The 21,344-nt window shown below is 50.1% G+C and overlaps 1 protein-coding gene across 4 annotated transcripts in view; it reads right to left on the bottom strand.

Annotated features, from left to right (window-relative positions):
* LZTS3 (leucine zipper tumor suppressor family member 3) overlaps positions 1-21,344 on the bottom strand; it is a 38,356-nt gene that overhangs the window by 14,019 nt on the left and 2,993 nt on the right. For 2 of the 4 annotated variants that reach the window (XM_042811940.1, XM_042811943.1), the window contains exon 1: positions 5,151-5,249. The exons of the other annotated variants lie outside the window; for them this stretch is intronic. The gene's annotated coding sequence lies outside the window, so the exon portion shown is untranslated. Of the gene's footprint in view, positions 1-5,150; positions 5,250-21,344 lie in introns of those variants that run through there. 4 annotated transcript variants of the gene reach the window in all.

The raw sequence follows: 21,344 nt of genomic DNA, 5'->3' as shown, positions 1-21,344 counted from the left end.
GAACCAGCACTGAAATGCAAAACCTGCAGTTAGGCTGGGCAAGTACCTCCTTGGAAGCCCATAGAATCATTGAGGTTTGAAAGATCAGTAAGATAATCTAGTTCAGCCACCCACTCATGTCACTTAGTGCAACATCTACCCTTTTCTTGAACACCTCCAGCAATGCTGACTTCACCACCTCCTTGGGCAGCCTTTTCTAATACCTCACCACTCCTTCTGAGAAGAACTTTTTCCTCATATCCAACCTGGTGTTTGAGCCTGAGTCTCAGAAAAGCACCACAACCTCAAAGGTTGCTGCTGGGGTTGGTATGGACACCCTGCATCCCCAGGAAAACCTCCAGAAGCAGTAATGAGATGGGAGCCCACCTCCTGTCCCTGCATGGAGGATTGCTGCAGAGGTTGGATGGACTTGCCTCATTCCTCCAGCAAGGTTTTCTTTGTTACCGCTGCTCATGTGCTACCTTCTTATGGCCATGCTGGGCCCAAAGCAGGCAATCATAGAATCATTAAGACCAATAAGTTCATCTAGTCCAACTTGTTAACCCGTCCTCATCATGCCCACTAAACCACGTCCCTCAGTGTCACATCTCCATGTTTCCTGAACATCTCCAGGGATGGTGACTCCACCATTTCTACCACCATGCCCACATGAGTGCATGCAAGAAGCAGGGACACCTCTGCTCTGCTCTGATCTGGCTCCAGCATGTCAGCATCTCCTCCTTCACCCTTCTCAAATTGCCTCACTTTGAAGAGGAAAACAGAATGAGGTTTCTCAACTGCTCGCTCCCAGGCATTCTTTCCATCCCTCAAATCATTGTTTCTGCACCTCCCCCAACTCCTTCTCCCCTCTCCTGACTTGGTGGCTGCCAGGTTTTCTTCCACCACTGAAATATGGCACAGAAGCACAGCCCTGCTGGAAGTGAACCTGTCTGCGGACTGTGCAAATTGCTGACTTCCCTCCCACAAACTTTTTCCATCGCCAGAATCCAGACAACATCAGGAGAACTCCCTGTGCTTTCCAAGGACCCGGAGCTCTCCTTCTCCTTTCCCCAGGCCATTCATCTCTGCCATCTGCACCATACCTACACTATCATCCCAGCTTGGGAATCCTGCTGGGAAATACTGCTTTTGGGAATCGGGGACCCACAGCAGTCCTGGAGTTATTGCTCTCAGCTAGAAGCCATCAGCCCCCAGGATGTGGCTGGGTAGGAGACATCAGGACCCACTGTGCCTTCCTGTGCATGAAGTCAAGGTGGCAGGAGATGGGACACTGAGGTCACCCTTGGGGGCTGCACTTTCTTGAGCTTCTGTGGGAAATAAAAGCAAGTGGCTCAGAAACGCTTCCTTTTCCTTTCTGCCTGCTAATGAGATAATTACAGCCTTTTGTATTCTGGGAAACTACTTTCTCATTACAGGGGCCGCATCAGCTATTTACATAATAAGCCTGAAACAAAAGAGATGAGATGAAAAGACCCAGGCAGCAATTCAGGGAGAGCTGCACTGCTGCCAAGGGGGAGCCCACAGATGGTGGCTTCCTCCGTCCCCATCCACCCCTCTGCTGAGGTCAGGAGTGGGTGGCAGTGCCCAGTGTGGGACATTCCCAGCATGGGATGCTGTCTGTTCTCAGCTGCAAGGGGCCCTGGGTGTCCCAAGAGTCCCACCACGGGGGGTGCAATGGGTACCAAACTCTCTCATCCCCATGTCCCAGATTCTTCATCTTGCCAGCTGGCCAAGGAACATGGCCCCATCCCATATCATATCACAGAATCACAGAATCACCCGGGTTGGAAGGGACCTCAAGGATCATGTAGTTCCAACCCCCCTGCCTAGCAGGGCCACCAAACACACACATTCAGATCAGGTTGCCCAGGACCCCGTCCAACCTGGCCTTAAACACATCCAAGGACGGGGCATCCACAACCTCCCTGGGCAGCCCGTTCCAGGGCCTAACCACTCTCCTTGTATAGAACTTCCCCCTAACATCCAACCTAAATCTTCCCTCCTTCAACTTCGATCCATTTCCCCTAGTCCTGCTGTTGTCAGCCCTTTTGAAGAGTTTACTCCCCTCCTGGGTGTAGGTTCCCTTCAGGTATTGATAGGCTGCAATGAGGTCACCCCGCAGCCTTCTCTTCTCCAGGCTGAACAAGCCCAACTCCCTCAGCCTGTCCTCATAGGGGAGGTGCTCCAGCCCCCTGATCATCTTAGTCGCCCTCCTCTGGACCCTTTCCAAAATCTCAATGTCTTTCTTGTACTGAGGGCTCCACACCTGGACACAGCACTCCAGATGGGGCCTCACAAGAGCCGAGTAGAGAGGGACGATCACCTCCCTGTCCCTGCTGACCACCCCTCTCCTGATGGAGCCCAGGATCCCATTTGCCTTTCGAGCTGCCAGAGCGCACTGCTGGCTCATGTTCAGTCTCTCGTCCATCAGGACCCCCAGGTCCTTCTCTGCCGAGCTGCTCTCAAGGACCACTCCTCCCAGCCTGTACAGGTGCCTGGGGTTCTTCCGGCCCAAATGCAAAACCTTGCACTTTGCCGTGTTGAACCTCATTAGGTTCACCCGAGCCCAGCCCTCCAGCCTGTCGAGGTCCCTCTGAATGGCATCCCTTCCTTCCACCGTATCAACCGCACCACTCAGCTTGGTGTCGTCAGCAAACTTGCTGAGGGTGCACTCAATTCCCTCATCGATGTCATTAATAAAGATGTTAAAGAGGACCGGTCCCAAGACAGACCCTTGGGGGACACCACTTGTTACCGGCCTCCACCTGGACATAGAGCCATTGACCACCACCCTCTGTCTGCGGCCTTTCAACCAGTTTCTTACCCATCGGGTCGTCCACCCATCAAATCCACTTCCCTCCAATTTGGAGATGAGGATGTGGTGGGGGACCATGTCAAAGGCCTTGCTCAGGTCCAGGTAAATGACATCAGTCGCCTTCCCTTCGTCCACCAATGCCGTCACTCCATCATAGAAGGCCACAAGATTAGTTAGGCATGACCTTCCTTTGGTGAAGCCGTGCTGGCTGTCTCGGATCACATGCTCATTCTTTATGTGATCGAGCATGTTGTCCAGGAGGATCCGTTCCATGATCTTCCCAGGCACGGAGGTGAGACTCACCGGCCTGTAGTTCCCCGGGTCCTCCCTGCTCCCCTTCTTGTATATGGGAGTGACGTGACCCTTCCTCCAGTCATCCGGGACCTCACCTGACAGCCACGACTTCTCAAATATGATGGAGAGCGGCTCGGCAACCACCTCAGCCAGCTCCTTCAGGACCCTGGGATGCACGCCATCCGGCCCCATAGACTTGAATTCATTCAGTCTAAGGAGGCACTCTCGGACTTGCTCTGCCCTTACAGTGGGGAGGGATTTACCTCCTTGGTCCCCACATAGAGGTTTGGGGATGCAGGGTTCAGGGACGTGAAAAAGACTAGAATCCTGGCCACCAGTGAAGACCGAGGTGAAGAACTCATTCAGCACCTCAGCTTTCTCTTCATCTGTTGAAGCCAGTTCTCCTTTTAAATTTACCAAAGTAGGTACGCCCGTTTTGGCCTGTCTCTTCTGGCCAATGTACCTGTAGAAGGTTTTCTTATTGTTTTTCACGTCCCTATATATATATATTTATCTCTTCAGTTGGCCAAGGACCCATCCCATGTCCCATGTCCTAGTTCTCTCTCCCTACATCTAGCCAAAGGACACAGTAGGTACCAAAATATCCCCTCCCAGTTCCTTGTGCCCCAGCCAGCCAAGAGACACACTAGATACCAGTGTGTCCCATCCCATGTCCCAGCATCTTATCCCTCAGCCAGCCAAGGGACACGCTGGGTTGTCACATATGGGATCCCATGCTCCATGTCTTACTTCCCTGTCACGACAACTGGCCAAGGGACACATCAGGTACCAAAATGTCCCATCCCACATCCCATGGCCAAGTTCCCTGTCCCCTTAGTTGGCCAAGAGATGCTCTGAGTTCCAACCTGTCCCATGTCATGTCCTTTTTCCCCAAGCTAGCCAAGGGTTAGCACTGGATACCAGCCTGTCCCATCCCACATCCCACATCTCAGTTCCCTGTCCTTCCAGTTGTCCGAGGGACACTTTGGGAACCAACTTGTTCCATTCCACACCCCTACATGCTGTCCCCCCAGCTGCCTAAGGGACACTGTACACCAACTTATCCCCAGCATGCCAACCCCACCACCTCCCTTCCCCAATAAAGGCCCTATTGTTCTTCCTCACAAAGCCTGAATAGTGCAGCCTGCTCCACCTTCTCCAGCTAATCCTCCCGCTTTGCTATCAGTTTTCCCCCAGCTCGTGGCTGTGCTGAAGGTACACACTCTGCTGCCATCAGGAAGTGGCAGGAGGGAAATCACTGCAATGCAAACTGAAACCTGTGCTGCAACAGATCAGTGGGACGTTATATGCAACCCTCTGCTCAGGAGCTGCTTGCCCAGGATCACATCCAGACGTGCTGCGGGGTTGCTACAGGTTTTGCAGTCTCCATCTGGAGGTTTTCCAGCTCCCTTCCTATGAGGGCAACCTGTCCTTGGAAGACCCCAATGGGGACCCATGTGCCTTTGGGGCACCCTCCTCCACCTGTAGCATCTCTCGATCATCCCCACTCCTTGGCCCCCCGTGGGATCTCCAGGGCATCCAAGCAAAATTCAGAGGGGAAGGACCATGGGGTGCCCCACTGGGCCAGGGTTGGCTGTGAACCAGCCCTGTGCCAGCCGGATTCCATCACCATGGGCCCGGCTGTGATTTATAATTAACTCACTCACAGGAATTTCAAGGGCGTGGAGCAGCTGCCTCATGCTGCTGGGAGAAACTGTGCTCACATTTTGAGCTGGGAGCCCCCCAACAACTGAGATGTGGGGATACTGCACCCCCAGAATGAAGGGGAGCAAGGTGCTGGTGGATACCAGCTAGATCCAAGATGAGCATGTATGGGGGGGGGGGGGGGGGGATAGCATTTCCCCCCAGAGCAGCCCACAGCTTACATCCCACCACACACAGCTTGGGGACAAAGCACATCCCACCCTGGTGCCACTCCAAGCTCTAACAAAGACCCCAAAAGCTGCTGCAAGAGGGGGAAGGAAACAAACCCCCTCTCCCCCCCCAAAAAAAAACCTTCCCCCAACTCTTTGGGGTTTACCTGGTGCACCCAGTGCTCTGTCCTCCCGCATTCCCCGTCCTGCTGTGGGCTCTCTGCTCATCATCCACCTGCTCAGCACCCCCAGGAAAAACTCCCAAATCCTACCTGGCGTAAACAACGCGCCGCACTTTGCTCTGCCTGATTGGCCTCCGCCAGCCCTGTGCCGTGCCTTAACTCTTTCTTTGCATCTTTGCACCCAGAGGCCAACAGTGTGAGGAGGAGGGAGGCACCCAGAGACCATCCAGCATCTCTGCATCTGTCATGGAAAGGTGCTGGGGGTTCTCACAGCACAAAGGGATGTGCGACATTTCAGGTGCCGGACCCACTACTATTGGCCCTGGGAGAGAGGTTCCAGCCCAATAGCTTTGAGACAGTCTCAGCTCTTCAAAATTTGGGTTAATTCATATTTTATATCTTACAACGCATGCAAAGATTTGGGTTAATTCATATTTTACATCTCACTGACAGGCATGGAGGAGGCGGATTCTGGCTGTGTTTTCTCTGTGCCAACGCTGCCCTACCTCAACCCCAAAATCTCTGATAAAGCCACATATCAATTAAAACAATAATTGAAAAAAGAAAACAAACCCTTACTGATGGTGGGATATGATCCCTGCAGCCCATTTGCACTTTTCACATTTCAGCACAGAGGAAATGGAAGGGGCAGTTGCTGCCTCCCATGGAAGCGAGCAGTAAGCGGTCACGCTGCCCATCTGTCCATAATTGTGGCAGGTTCTGGCTTCCTTTAGGCCATTTGGACAAATAGGTTGGAGAGGTTTCCCTGTGCACACGGATAGGGGAGGTGCTGTAAGTGAGATGCTCAATGTGGGATGCTTTACGTGCAATGCTCTACGTGGGATGCTCTAAGCATCCAGGTTTGGCTGCCAACCAATCAACCTGCACAAAGTGGCCTCAAGCCCAGGCAGAAAAAGCTCTCAGCTGTGGCCAAAGAGCAATCAAACTTCCCCTGGGGGGCCAACCAGCCCCCAGCACTCATGTGGGATTATTTGTAGTTATACAGCCACACAAAGCTGCCGTTAATTTGGACTTACTTGCTCAAGGGAATTTGCTGTCAGCAGGATGGCTGCGTGTCAAAGGAGCTGTTGGTTGCAGCCTTGCAAACACAGCATCGCCCACCACATGCTAATTGCTGCAAGAGTGGTAAAATAGCAATAATGCTAACAATAACCTAATATGGGCTACATGTGTATTTAAACTATGGCAACGCACGCTGCTGGGGTGCATGGAGAAGGTGTAAATCATGCAGAAATAGATTCCTACAGAGCCTCAAGCTCTTAATTTTGCCCCTTGACTTCAGAAGTGGGGGATTCCCAAGAGGCAGTGGCTGCTTTGGGCTTTACTAGAAGACCCCCACCAGCAGGATTCATGGCTTGCACCTTGGAAATAGAAATACTGGAAAAAAGCCCTTCCCACCCCAGGGAGAACAGCTGGGGTTGTGCAGGTTGATGTTGTTTGAGGTTACGCTCGTTCTTTCTTTGGGAGCTTTGCTATACCTAAGCACTTCCTGAAGATGAATAAATCTCAGTGGAGGAGGCTTTGGAGAACACCAGGATCTCCACCATGATCCATGCTCCCAACAAGACAAGCCATAAGCTTCTGAACCCTAAATTCCCATTTCTAACCAAGGACAATGAGTGTTGAACCTCCCATCCACCAGGACCACCTCCACCAAAGCCTCTGCACAGCCTGAGACATCAGAGACCCCCAGCTCACAGTATTCTATCTTGCAGGGGTTCTTGCACGTCCAGTTGCATCTACACCATCACGTTTCCCAGTCACCAAAGGATATAACCACCAAGCCTCTTTGATTTTAGGTTTTATCTGGATCTACAGTGCCCTTTTTGGGCAGCTATGGTCAGTTCCAGGTAGTGACCACCCTTCTCTGCCATGGGTCAGACCACGAGTCTGCCAATGCGCTTTTAAATGCTGTTTAAATTCAACCAGATCACGGTTATCAGCACAGATTGCACCCTAATTAACAACACAGCTTGAACTCTAATTAGCATTCTGCAGAGCTCATCAGCAGGGACAACTTTCAGCCTTGCGTTAGGGGTTAGGAGTTACCCACCTGCCTACCCAGCAATGATGGACTGTGTCTTCCTGGGGGAAGATACATTGAACACCCACCAAAACCCCAGAGTTCATCCTGGAACTCTGGATGCCCATGCCAAGAACAGCACGGATTTCTACCATGCACAAGGCTGCAAAGCTTCTAGCAGTGCAGAAGAGGTTAAAATTAGAGGGGTTTGCAGATTTGGGGTGGGAGCCACAACAGAAAGAGCACCTGTAGCTGTTCAAAAACAGAAAGAAAGGAAGAAGAAGGGCAAAAGGAAAGAAGCAGATCTCCTTTCCCCGCTCAATGAATCTCCTGGACTGACTGCTATCAAATGGGACCCTAGGGACTCCTATTCATTTTTTCTCTTCTGCAGAGAAATTCTCTTGTTTGAGAATTATTTCTATGGAAATGTTCTGGTGTTTTTCTCTCTCCCTTTTTTTTTTTTCCTTCTCTTCAATGAAATAGGGTGTGTGTTGTTTTCTTTTCCAATGCCCTCTCCTTCTCTTGAATAAAATTCAGTTTTCAGAAAGAAAAAATACCGCTTTACCCCCCAACCCCCCCCCCCTCTTTTTCTTTTCAATGCCTTCTTCCTCTTGAGGCAAAGAAAAATAAACTCGACTCAAAACCAAACGCTTTGTTCCTTGGATCCTTTGTTTCCCTTTTCCTTTCTCTTGCAGCAGTGGCTCTGAGCAGCTCCCTGGCGGGGTGATCTCACTCCTGCTGGAGCCATTTCGGTTCAAGATCTCTAAGCTTTGAGGTCCCCGGACTGTGGCTATAAAAGTGGTTAAGTGTTTTCTGCTCCGATCAGAGCAGGAGCAAAAATGTCAGCAGCAAGGAACGTCACCGGGTTGGGATTTTCCCCTGGGGTTTGTGGGCAGAAAGCATCAATGTGCTTGGGGAGAGATGGAAATGGGAGCAGACGCCTGGCTCCCCGCATTGGGATTTCTTCCTTAAAGAAATGCTCAGTCAAAACATCCTGATGTAGGCTAGAGCCATCCTCAGACTCCTTTATTTACAGGAGTAATCATTTTCAAAGTCTCGAGGAGATCAAAACCCCAAACCTCCCAAATGGGCACCCTGCCCCGACTGTGGGGCAGGGTTGTAAATCTCCAGAGTTTTCCAGCCAGCATCACTACAGCTTAAATTCAGTTCCAGCCCTCAGCTGGGAGCCAACTCCACTTGTTGCAGAATCACAGAATCGTTTGAGTTGGAAGGGACACTTTAAGGTCATCTAGTCCAACACCCCTGCAATGAATGGGGAAAGTAAGCAGATAGCATCCAACAAAGTAAGTGAATGGCGTCCAACAATCCACATCCAGAAGGTCAATCTCATGCTGTAACTCCAAACCACCCCTTGGGGTGAGCTACAGCAGGGCTACAGCTTGTGGAGGGGTTTTATAGGATCACAGAATCATTAAAGATGGGAAAGATCTCTAAGATCACCAAGTCCAACCCCAACCCATTCTCACCATGCTCACTGTCCCTCAGTACCACATCCTTAGGGTTCTGGAACACCTCCAGGGATGGTGACTCACCACCTCCCTGGGCAGCTGTGCCAGTGCCTGACCACTCTTTTGGATAACAAATCTTTCCTAATATCCAACCAGAACCTCCCATGGCAGAACTTGAGGCCATTACCTCTCCTTGAGCGTTCGCAGCTTCATATCTCGATGTGCTTTGTTGTAAGCTGCCCTTGAATCCGTGGCTGTTGTTTGAAGATTTGGACTAGGTGATCTTATAGGTCGCTTCCAACCTTGTGATTCTAAGATATTCCCCACTATAGAATCACAGAATATCCTGAGCCAGAAGGGAACCACAAGAATCACCAAGTCTAACCCCTGAGATGTCATCCCTGCGCCGGTCTGAAAGCTAAAATGCTGAGGGAATTTGATCATGCTCATAAATTGAGGCACTTCCATACTGCCCCAGAAGTGTGGATTGGAGGGGACCCTCTACAAGTCACCGTGGAGGACTGTTGGGGGGGTCCTGATCACTGCAGAGCTGGGTTGGTGCCATTTGTTGCAAAGGGGGTGCTTTCCGTCTCCAACCCATGACAGCATCTGCTTGCTCAGCTTGAGGCAACGAGAACAAGCCAAAAGACTCTGGTTCCTGTTGTCCAGAGAGATGGTTTCCTATTCTGGCAAAGCAGTCCTGCTGGTATAAGCTGTCTCTTCCTGAGAGGGCTGTGTTGGCTCCACACTGAGCAGACAAGCTTATGCAGTGCTGGCAAGCCTGGAGCTGGTGCATAGCCCAGGCCTTCCCGTAAATCACAGCTTCTGCAACTCCAGCTGCAGATGATGAAAGCCTGGTGCGTGTGCTGTGATGCTTCAGCATGGTGGCTTGGCCATGCTATGTAGGTCAGTCTGAGCTGTGTGGGGGAGCATGTGATGCCTGTCCCTGGCCATATGGCACTCCCACTCATGCCTGCTAATCGTAGCTGCTCTTAGGCAAGAAGAAATGCACTTTAAATGGTCACCTTCCTTCCTTTAGCTAATGAGAGGAAAAACTGGAGGGTTTTCTTTTCACTAGCCCTTCACACCACATGTCCTTTGCCTGGGAAGAGAGCTCCTGTTTCTCTCATGGGAGCTAGAACCATATAAAAGCTGGACAAGGTTCTCATCTTTTGAGCTGAAGAAATGGTGTAGGCAAGCAATGCTATTCTTTTTCCCTTCTCTTTCTTCATGCTTTGGTGGAGCTACCCCAGGATCAGGAGACAGTGACGAAGTCTCCAAAAAGAGGAGTCAATATGCCTGTAGAAAATTGGGGTTAGTAGCTCTCCCAGCTGATTTTTAGGCTGGAGAAGCTTGTCTAAGCATCCGGCCCTTAGTGCTTATCTGGAAGAAAGGAAGCAAACCTCCTAGAGAGTGCCCAGGCCCATTCATAGTCCCAAATCAGGAGGTCAACTCCGGTAAAAATTAATTGGAGCAAAACAAATTGCCACCAGAAGAGCTAGCTTTCCAATGGAACAAGCAGGTCAGCATGCATCCTGTTTAAAAGGGCTGTTTCTATCCACATTGGGATTCAGGGATTGGAGGCAGCCCCCTCGGATGAGGATGGATGGCACTTTTTTTTGGCATCACAAGGGGGGAGAAAGGCTAAATCCTCAGCAAAGCCTCTCTGGGCTTCAGCAGGAGCAGGAACAGTGGGATCTGCTGGAGGTGCAGGCAGCCTGGAGCATCTCAGTGGCCCCAAGCTGGTGTGCTTGCCCTGGGGTGTACGCTTTCTTTCTAGTTCCTGAGGATCCAGGCACAGATCACAGAGAAGGATTCGTCTGAAGGTGAGTGGGAGTTGAAATGCCATCTACATCCATGACTGACGTGCCTGACAGCACTGGGCTCTGGCAGGAGTTAGTTTACAGTTAATGAATGACACGAGTGTAACAAACATCCATCAGCTATTGGCTTCCCCATAGATGGCTTCTTTGTACTCAGAGAAATGTGGGGATTCCCTGCCCTAAACACAAATTCCTGTGCAGTGGCTGGCACTGAACCATGACTGGAAACCAGTCTCTCCAGTAACGGCCTTAAGTTGCACCAGGAGAGGTTGGATACGGGGACACGTGGTTAGGGGATGGTGGGGATGGGATGACTGTTGGACTCCATTTTTTTCTTTTCCAATCTTAATAATTCTGTGGTTCTAACTGGAAACCACCAGTTTTGTCTCCACTCCCTGCTCCCCTTCCTATCACCTACTAATAAAAAAAAAAACAGCAAGAAAGATCCTTTGGAGCAAGCAAAGCTTCCACCATACTGCCCTTCTGCTTACATACTGCTTTCCTGACTGATTCACCCATTGCTTTCTGAATAATCCATAGAGATTTTAAAGTGAAAGAAAAAGAAAGGTGTTGAGCAGAAAGCCATAGATGGGCCAGAGAGGGAAAACTTCCATAACTGCATAATAATAACATCAGATTACATAAGGACATCTCGCATCATCTGTGGAGAAGTAATTACATCTACACCACACATCCAAAGAAAATATCATCACGTTGACTTCCATATCCTATAATTAGACCTCACAAGATATGTGCCAGGGGTTTTATTATTTTGTTTACGTTGACTATTCCATCTTTTTTCACTGGCTAGGAGAGTTTTTGGAGGTAAGTATGGCAGCTGACCCAGCTCCCCATGGAAAGGGATGCGATGAATGTCATCCTTGTGAATGGGGTGGTAAAATATTTTAGCCACCTCTCTCAGTGCCAGCTAGGATGATGGGGACCCTGGTGGGACAGAAAGGCAAAGCCAGAGCCTTGGTTTTCAATCCTTCAAATGGTCTCTGATTTCTACCCCTGTGCCACGAAACTTGGGAAGCCATTTCTCACTTGCTAAGAAAATGACCTGATTTGCAGGGAGGTGTTGCTCTCATGGGTTCCTGAGGTGTCTGCACAGATTCATTAAACAAACACTTCTGCTCGCCTAGCTTTGGACTTCACAACAAGATTTGGGCTTTGAACACTTCTCCCTTCCCTCCAGATCCTCTGCAAAAGGAAAATGAGGCTTTGAAATCATGACAGGGCTTGCAAATGACTTGGTTTGATGTAGTCTTTCTCATGTGCTTTGTCTTGCTTGTGCAGCATTTGGATGAAAAGGAGCCAGAAACAGCACATGACAATTCTCTTCTCTCTGGATCCAACAGCACGACGGACACAGCTGAAAGCTTTGGGCCAAGGAAGGAGGACCAACGAAACACAGTTCATCTACAGTTCTGGTTTCCTCCTTGCTTTCCATTTGCCAATAAATGGGTTGAGAGCACTGGGAAATACCATCAGCTGTGTTGCAAATGCAACAGATTTGTCCAAACTAGATGACCATTGCGGTCCTTTTCAATCCAGGCCATTCTATGAAATCATGCCAAAGAGGCTCCTCCAGCAAGATGGCACATTTCTCTAAGCCAATTGCATTCCCAACACCATCATCAGCTGCAGAAAACTCATCTCTACCCTGGGCTCTTAGGATGGGTTTTGTCTCCATTTCTCCTTTTTACTATCTTCCATCTGGAAGACTCAGAGAATCACAGAATCATAGAATGACTTGAGTTGGAAGGGACCTCAAGGATCATCAAGCTCCAACCCCCCTACATGAGGGATGAAGGAAGAGAAGGACTACCAAGCTCAACAGAGCTGTCGTAAGGTCCAGATCTAATGGAGACATAAAGCCCTGCATCACTGAATAAATAACCAGTGGATCAGTGGTGCTTGAGGTACTCCATAGCATGCCATCACATTGTGTTTTGTTCCCATACCTACATGAAGAAAAGCCAGCTTGCATTGCCCTCACGGTCTAACCCCACTCCTATTTATTTTTCACTTTGCTTTGTGCCAAAGCAACGTTAGGTTATTTACAACCATGAGAAAATGCTTCCTATGGTTTCACGAGAAGAGGAGTAAATTAACTGTGTAGATAACCTGCTAAGCAAACACTCCTTGGGATGCTGCACTCTGAGCTGCCAGCACTACTTGTGCTACTGGGAGAACACGACACCCAGCTTCTGGAGCACTGTCTCCACCCCAGGACTCCTTTCAGGAATGACTGTGCTGTACCCATCCAGCCCTGCTCACCCTCAGCCTTGTTGGACTAACACCACTGAGCCCAGAGTCCCACCTTAGCCCCCTTAGCCATTGCTTTTCCAAGCTGAAGAGTCCCAGCCTGTTCCTTACGGAGAAGCCATACCCCTTCCACATCCATCTTAATGTCCCATTCCCATCTCAGATGATGTCCTCCTGTCCCTATCTCCCTGTGTACCACTTTGTGACCACCCTGAGCTGCACCAGGATCAGTTCCCAGACACCTCTGCTCCTGCCTCAACACAGAATCACAGAATTGTAGGGGTTGGAAGGGACCTCCAGAGATCATCGAGTCCAACCCCCCAACACCAGGCACCAAAATGCATCCTCTACTCTGATGCCCTTTGATGGCAAATGTAAAGGGCAAGAAACCTCTAAATGACTATTTGAGAGTCCTTATTCTTACATTATGAGGATTATTCCTCCTGACAGTGATGATTTCATAGAGCCTCATACATAGACCTCCTCCTGAACCATTTATTTTTTACCTAGTGCTTTGTTCTAGGAGAGAACCAAGACGTGCAAAGGAGAAATACAGCTTGGAGCTGGGCCCTCACCAGCTCCCAGGACTCCTGAGGCTTTGGTTCTCAGCACAGGGCAGCAGGATGCTTCAGACCTGCAGGTAAGCTGGGAAGCTCTTGTGAAACACGTTCCAGAGGAGCCTGGCATGTGTTGAAAGCTTGCACTTCCTATCTTTGGGGCGGAATTCCTTCCAGCACAACATCCTTATTAATTTGCCTGGGCTGTGAGCAGACAACAGCAATCCCACGCCGTTCATCTCACCTGTGCTGCTGACAGCAGCTGCCGCGGGATCTGCTGCTACAACACCAGATGTATTTTCAGCATCATTCCCCTGTAGGTTTTTAAGTGAATCCATGCTGGATAAGCACTCAGGGAGGGTTTACAAGCATGCTTTAGGGCACTGCTTCAGACAGGACCACAGCCACAGTCAAATGATGCACACAAGTCGATCCCTGACTTCTTTTTAGGGTGGGAAGAAGGAGCACGTAGCCAAACACCATCAGGAGCCAGAGAAGGGAAGAAATCAGGAGTGCCCACTGCTCCAGGAAGGTAGAAGGGTGGAGAAAGGTCTGGGAAAGCCCAAATGATCATGATCCAGAGGGTCATCTGTGCATGCTACGAAAATAATACTAATAAACGCTAATATTTTGCTAAGCGTAAAATAAACAGCAATTTTTCCAGACCAAGGGCAGCCTATATGGCAAGAGGGCAGAGGGCTGCACTTGTTTACAAAATGAAAAATAGAGAGGAATTTTCTTTTTGACAGGACCATCCTGCACACAGGACTCCCTGCAAACCCTGTTGGGGAAACCTTGGTATGTCATCCTCTGCAGAAGGTGGTGGCTCCCACAGACATCTTCAGAGCAGGAGCTATTGTGCCACAACAAGACAAAACACTGGGGGTGTCCTGGGTCCACATGAAGAGATGACTGGACACCTCTCATTGCATTCTCAGTGCAGCTTGCTGGCTGACCTGAAGCTTTTTTGGGGCTCAATGTCACATCTTGCGCAGCTCGGTAGACCACAGGCCATCCATGCTCCACAGCTGGCATACAAGGGGTGGCTTGACTCTGAGGGTGATGCTGTCCCAGAGCACTGGCAGCTGGACAAGTCCCGTGATGCCACGCCAGCAAGTAGCTATGCCAAGCTGTGTTGACTCCTGGGGAGAGGATGCCAAGAAATGCAGGAGCTGGCAGCTCACCAGCACACAAACTGTGGCACCGGGCAGAGCTCCGTGGGTCATGCAGGTACACAGGCATCCAGGCCAGGCTGACATGGTCAAAGGATTGGATTCTAGAGAAGTAGTCAAGCATTGACACGAGCTGCTCAGGGAAGCAGTGGGGTCGCCATCCCTGGAGGCGTTTCAGAGCCATGGAGATGTGGCACTGAGGGACGTGGTCAGTGGGTATGGGGGGGATGGGTTGGGATTGGACTTGATGATCTTCCAACCTTAATGATTCTATGATCATTCATCCTCTCTTCCCAGTCACCTTGACTCCTCCATCTGCTCATCCTAGCAGGCAACATTCTACAGTACCCATTTGCCCAGGGAAAGGTCTCTGTTACCTGCTACAAGGCTTGCACTGCCCCCAAGGAGCCAATCTTTACTTATGTCAGTATGGCACTGGGGATGGCTGTTGAGCAGTGCCTTTGAGTTCCCTCCTCGTGTAAAGGAGGTGCACCACAAGCTCTGCATGGCTGAGATGCTGGATGTGGGAGGAGGGAGAGAGCTCAGTCACCCCCAAATAGCAGCGGTCCTAAAAATAGGCAGCCTTTTCCCGCTCACATTGACTCAGCCTTCACAGACCACAAATTCCTGAGATGTCACTGTGAGGAAACTGCCTCTTTGTGCTGACCCTCTGTCTGCAGAGTGCCCTTCTGTGAGGGGCAGCTCCAACACCACAAGCACGAGGAAAGGAGATAAGGCTAAGAGGGACCAAAGGAGATGTGTCAGCATCCCAGCATAAGTGAGCCTGGATCCTTACCAGAAGCTGAACACCCTTCTTCTCTCCTCCAGGGCTTTGGTAGGAGCCCAATTTCGGGTTCATCCCTACCAGTGGGGTTTTCTATGCCTGAAGATGCCCTTCTTCACCACAGCGAGATGGAGCACTGAGAATCATGGAATCATTAAGGTTGAAAGAGACCATTGAGATCATCTAGTCCAACCCATTATTTACACCCACCTCCACCGCAGCAGGTAACAGGACCACATGCATATCTGTTCCCTCCAAACTGGATTTCAGCTCTCATTCCAACCATTCTCCAGTCCTCTCCCATCTCTTCCAAGTGCTAGCACTTATCCTCCCGTGAGAATGGCTTGAAAACACCTCTTCAACTCTAGGAAAGACACTGCCCCAATGATTTCAGAGATGCTCCATGTAACTGTGGCCACCTCAGCTGGGATCACAGCCTCAAAAAGGCATCACATGACCCTGAGAGCCCGCAGCCACGGGGTCCCACTGCTCAGAGGGACAGTGGCCACAGGAAAAGGGGCAGAAGGGCCTTCATGTTGTGTTTTATCCTGTGCAAAGCAGATGCAAACAGCCCTATGATCTTTGGTGCCAAGCCGGTCCCACTCAGCTCTTTTTCAGCCTTCTGTCTCCTCTCCAGCACCTGCATCTTCACATTTTTAACCCAATCTGCACCAAACTCTCCAGTTTCATCACTGGGGCCATATCCCACCAACACAGAGGTGCAGAAGTGTGTGCTCTTATCTTCTGCCCTGTGAGGTCCTGCTGTTACAGAGACATCCAACCTACAGCCACAGCTAAAGGAAGGGTCATCACTGATATTTCAGAAGCCACTTCCTTCCCCCTCCTCTCTTCCAGAAAAGCCTTTTGTCTCTGGGTTTCTTTCTCTCTTTCATTAAAAAGAAACGCTTTGAATAGATTCAAATGCAGCACTGAATGCCTCTCAGGATGGGGCTCTTCTGGGCAAAGGAGGGATTTTCATTGTGTCCAACTTTTGAAGTGAGGAAACCTGTCTGCTTCTCCCACTGCTCCCTGCCTGGGTCCCACATCCTCACCCAGCTCCTGCCTTAAGTCCAACTGCCCACTCCATGCGTGTTCAGCACAGAAAAAACAGGCATTTACCCCACTGGCGGGGGTAAATCTCCATAGCAGAGGTGCTCCAACCTCTGAGCATCCTCACGATCTCCTCCAACAGCTCCATAACCCCATTCTGGGGGTCAGAACTGCCAGAGCAGAACGTGCCATTATTCTGCCTCGAGAAAGTTACAGCATTCACTCTGCAATCCAATTTGCAGCAAATCCCTCTCCCAGTCCCGTATCAGATCTCTCTCAGATGTTCACAGACAACCAGAAGGAACCCTCCTTTTATTTTGCTAAACGAAGAACACAAAACAACTGAGCTGCTACAGCGTTCCCAGGACTTGGCTGGCGATCAGAAATAGCTGGTAACAATGGAGAAAAGGCAGAGGCACTCAATAATTTCTCTTCTGGCTTTGCAAAAAGCAGCCTGATGTTCTCGTATTGCACAGGGGCGACAAAGTGCTTTCCAGTCCATTAGTATCCTAGGAAAACACTCAGTAGCATGGCCTAGGGATAAACATTTTTAAACAGCGAGCTCTCATAATGTGCTCCCAAGGGTCCCATAGAAGCAGGGTGAGGAGTGCTGTGGACTGCTGCTAATCCTATCTAAGAAGTCCTGGGATTTCTCTCCGATTCCAGCAGACTAGGAGGATGCTAATTGCAGGGCAGCAGTCAAGAAAAGAGAGAAAAGTGGGAAAGAAGAGCTGGAGGGGTACAAGGGGTGCATCCCAGCCCAGCAGAACGGATGCAGGACTGGAGGGATGAAGCATGGGTAAGCGTAAATGGATGGCTCATGCTGAATAAGACTTTGCAGATCCATTCAGCTCCATTTGGGGCAGGCTGCATTAGATGACCCAAGTAGCTTCACAGATGGGAATACACATGTATGAGGTCTGATCACGGTCTGATTTTTGGCTGGTTCTGCATAGAGCCAGGAGTTGGACTCAGTGATCCTTTATGGATCCCTTCCTACTCGGGTTATCAATGATGCTGTCCGGTCCCTCCTCACTCAACCCATTGGCATTTCGGCCTAACAGCTAATTTTGCCAAGGAGGGATGCTCTCATTGCCCTTTCACAACATCTCTGCAGGTCACAGGGGTCCCTGCAAGGTGGCCTCAGAGAAGAAGCCTTCTTGCAGCACAAGGCACTGTCCACTGCAGACCCTCCGATCAGCACAGTAATTTATGCCAATTGCTGCAATCAGCTAATTATCACACAAGATCGATTCAAATGAAGTTAGGTGTCAACTGCTATTATGAAAGCTTGCCACGCTGGAATAAAGCTGTGAAAGCTGTCAGGGCCCAAAAGCCATTCTGGCAGTGAAGTGGGAAGAGCTGGGTGGTTGGACTGAGATTCTCAGCCCACCCCCACCTTACCCACCATATCCCTCAGTGCTACACCTCTATGGCTCTTGAACACCTTCAGGGATGGTGACTCCACCATCCCCTGGGCAGCCTGTATCATAGAATCCCTTACAGTTGGAAGGGACCTTTAAGGGCCATTTAGTCCAACTCCCCCACAATGAAGAGGGATATCTACAGCTCCATCAGGTGCTCAGAACCTCATTCACCCTGACCTTGGGCGTCTCCAGGGATGCAACATGCATCACCTCTCCATGCAACCTGTGCCAGTGCCTCACCACCCTCGCTCTAAAAGACTTTTTCCTTCTATCCAACCTAAATATCCCCTCTTCTAGTTTGAATCCACTTCCCCCTGTCCTGTCACCACAAACCATGCTGAAGGGTCTCCAGTGTGAGGTCATCCAGGCTGAGCATATCAGCCCATCCTGCCTGGTGGGTGTGGGACATGAGGGACTGGAGCCAGGGGCAGGCACAGAGCCCACAGAGACATGGGATAATCCTTCCCTAAGCCGTCTGTGACAGATTTAAAGGGTGTTTGTGTCGGTGCCCTGGGATCAAGATCCTTAAGGGATAAGTGTCCGAAGGAAATGAAAGGATTTGAGTTCTCAAGGCCAGGCATGAAACAGAGACACAGCTCCAGGGTGGTGTGCAGGGAGGGAGCAGGTTATGTTTTGCATGCTCTGCCTTGTTGGAGCAGGATGCTGGCCCAAATCCCTGCCTGTCTCTATGAGGCTGAGCCATGCAAGTCCTTCAGGGTACAACAGTGCTTCTGTCCCCATGCCAAGGTGGGGAACTGCAGCAAAAGGTTTTGTCCCCATCCTGCCTGGTGCCACGGTCCTCACATCCTCCCCTCTGCTGCTCATTCATTCACCCAATGGATCTCTCCCAAGCCACCAACACACTACTGCCTCTTCAAGGGTTAAGGAAGAGGGGGAAAGCCATCAACAGATTGATGGAGGAGTTCATTAAAGAGGGAGCAATTAAATTCCAGCAAGGAAGAATGACCTGCACATTTATGTAGCCCCAGGGAGCAATGCTGGTAAGGCTGCACAGGGCACACGTGGTCATGCTGGGGGACAGGCTGGTGACCAGCAAGACTTGTTCTGAGAGCAAACACTGTGCTGCATTCCCTCCAGGATTGTTTGCCGTCCACGGGCTGCCTTGTTTGCTCAGGGTTGTGGTTTGTTTTACTGATATTTTAGAAAGTTATTATTAAAAGCTACTTCAGGTCCCTGAGAGCATGGAGGGAAGACGAAATTCTGGTTGTCCCTAGGGAATGTCAGTGGTGCTGTGTTTGCCATGGATGAGATGAGTTTGGTTGGGCTCTGCTGGAAAACAGAAGTGGTCCTTCGGCTGCAGGAGATCACCTGCCCCCCAAAACACACGTGGCTCATAAATTAACTGAAATAAGGTATTAGCATAGAACAATGGAATCATTAAGGTTGGAAAAAAGCTCTAAGACCATCAAGTCCAACTGTCAGCCCACCCCCACCATGCCCACTAACTATGTCACTCCAATCATCCTTTCCTCCATCCAGACAGCAGCTGGCTTTCCCCACATCTCACCTCCTTGCACAACCTCCTGGGTACCATTGCTCTGCTATGTCAGCCTGGCCCTAAAACACCACTTGTGCCTATCAAAAGTGAAGTTCTGGAGAGCATTATGGAGAAGCAGGGACGGGTGGTGGATCTCCATCTGCCTTAGTGTCCCTGCTGCAGGGATGGCCCTCCCTGGCTTCCATCCCACAACAGTAAGGGAAGGTGCATTGTCTGCCTTGAATGACCACCAGCATAGAATCACAGACACATTTGAGTTGGAAAAGACCTTCAGTATCACCAAATCCAACCATTGACCTGACCTACTAAATCACAGAATATCATCAAGCTTGGAAAAGTCCTCTAAGACCATCAAGTCCAACCCCAGCCCATCCCCACTATGCCCACTGACCTTGGGCTCTCAGCATTACACCTCCATGGTCCTGGAACACCAGACTCCATCACCTCCCTGGGCAGCCTGAAACACATCCCCATTCCTTGTTCCCTTACAATTCCTTGCATTGTAGGGGGCAGAGGACCATGATCCCAAGAGCAAGAGAGACAGGGCAATGTATGTGGTGGGATATGTAGTCCTCCCATCCTTATGTCTTGGGTGGGATGGTTTTGTTAACACTCCAAGTGCTTGTGAAGGGCAATGCTGGGGATATAATTAGGGCAAGGTCCGTAGGGAGCACAAAGAGCTTGTACTAGATCAACTGATATAATTAGAAAGCAGGGACAAGGAGATGAGCTCCTGTGCCCACGGCTGGTCTATTTTTCCCATCTCCAATTGGGCTAATAGAAGCTGTGACCTTCACGTGCACATCATAGAATAGAATCATACAGGCTGGGAAAGGTCTCTATGATCACCAAGCCCAAGCTCAACCCGCCCCCTCCATGCCCATTGACCACATCCCTAAGTGCCACATCTCCACGGTTCTTCAACACCTCGAGGCATGGTGACTCCACCACTTCACTGGGCAGCTGTGCCACCACCTGACTGCTCTTTCAGATAAGTTTCTCCCTGATATCCAACCTGCACATCTGTTTTGCACATCCCAGCCCCTCTGTGGCACACGCGGACATCCCTGCACGGCCCCATGCCCTCCTGCCTTTCCCCAGCTGGTGGACGTGCAGTCAGAAGTTGCTTATCGCACATTTTTCCTGGCTCAAATCATTATTATTGTTCCTGGTGCTGTGCTTCCAGAGGAAAACATGTCTTTGGGCCACATACCAACGGATTTGGTTAATTCATCACCCGCAGACGCACATATATTTATTTAAAAGCGCCTCTTGTTATGTTACTTGGCAACTTCTGAGCCCAAGTATTTCTCCAGCTGATAAATATTTGGGAGATTGTGTGCATCTGTTAATGAGACCATCAGCTTTCTCCTAAGCTTCCCTGGCCCCATTGCATCTGGGCAGTCCCAGAGCGGTGCAGGGGCCAGCCAGGCTGATGCAGAGGATGCAGGAGATGCTCAAGGGTTGGAAAGCAACTGAAGAAAAAGATTAAATTAAATCATAGAGCAAAAAGTCCAGCTCAGCTCATTAAATAAATCCCTGAGCTACTACTGCTGGAGGATGGAATGCTTTCTTCCAAAGGGGAATCCAAACAATTCACAGCTCTCTGAGCTGTCCCAAAGCTTGAAGCAGGTGCATGAGAAGGGTGGCCACTATAAAGAGACTCCATGCAATAAAAGCAGCAAGATGAGAAAACCCACAGGTTCACTAACAAGACCACATGAAAGGGCAAAACTCAGGTTTCCTGAGATGAAGCAGGGGCTTGGAGGCTCCCACATGGGATACGAGGGGACTTCCACCTCCCTCCAGCTCATGGCTTCAGTCTAACTTGATTATAAGGACATCCTTCCCAATGGCTCATATAATACTCATGTTTTTGCTACTTAAGGAGGCATAGGAGAACGAGGGAAGGCAATTCTGTCCCATTGCCCCAGCCCTAAGGGGACCTGGAGGCACCAGGGTTCCCAGGCATGTGCCTCCATTTCACTTTCAGATCCCTCAAATAATAATAACTGTGTTTGCCAGCTCCTGTGACAAGAATGACTAATGGGGAAAGATCTGCC

This window comes from Centrocercus urophasianus, unplaced genomic scaffold (assembly GCF_019232065.1).
Source record: "Centrocercus urophasianus isolate 14NV4802_14NV808 unplaced genomic scaffold, USGS_Curo_1.0 seq_13, whole genome shotgun sequence".
Taxonomy (NCBI): domain Eukaryota; kingdom Metazoa; phylum Chordata; class Aves; order Galliformes; family Phasianidae; genus Centrocercus; species Centrocercus urophasianus.
The sequence above is the reverse complement of the archived record's forward strand: the minus strand, read 5'-3'. Positions and strand labels throughout refer to the sequence as shown.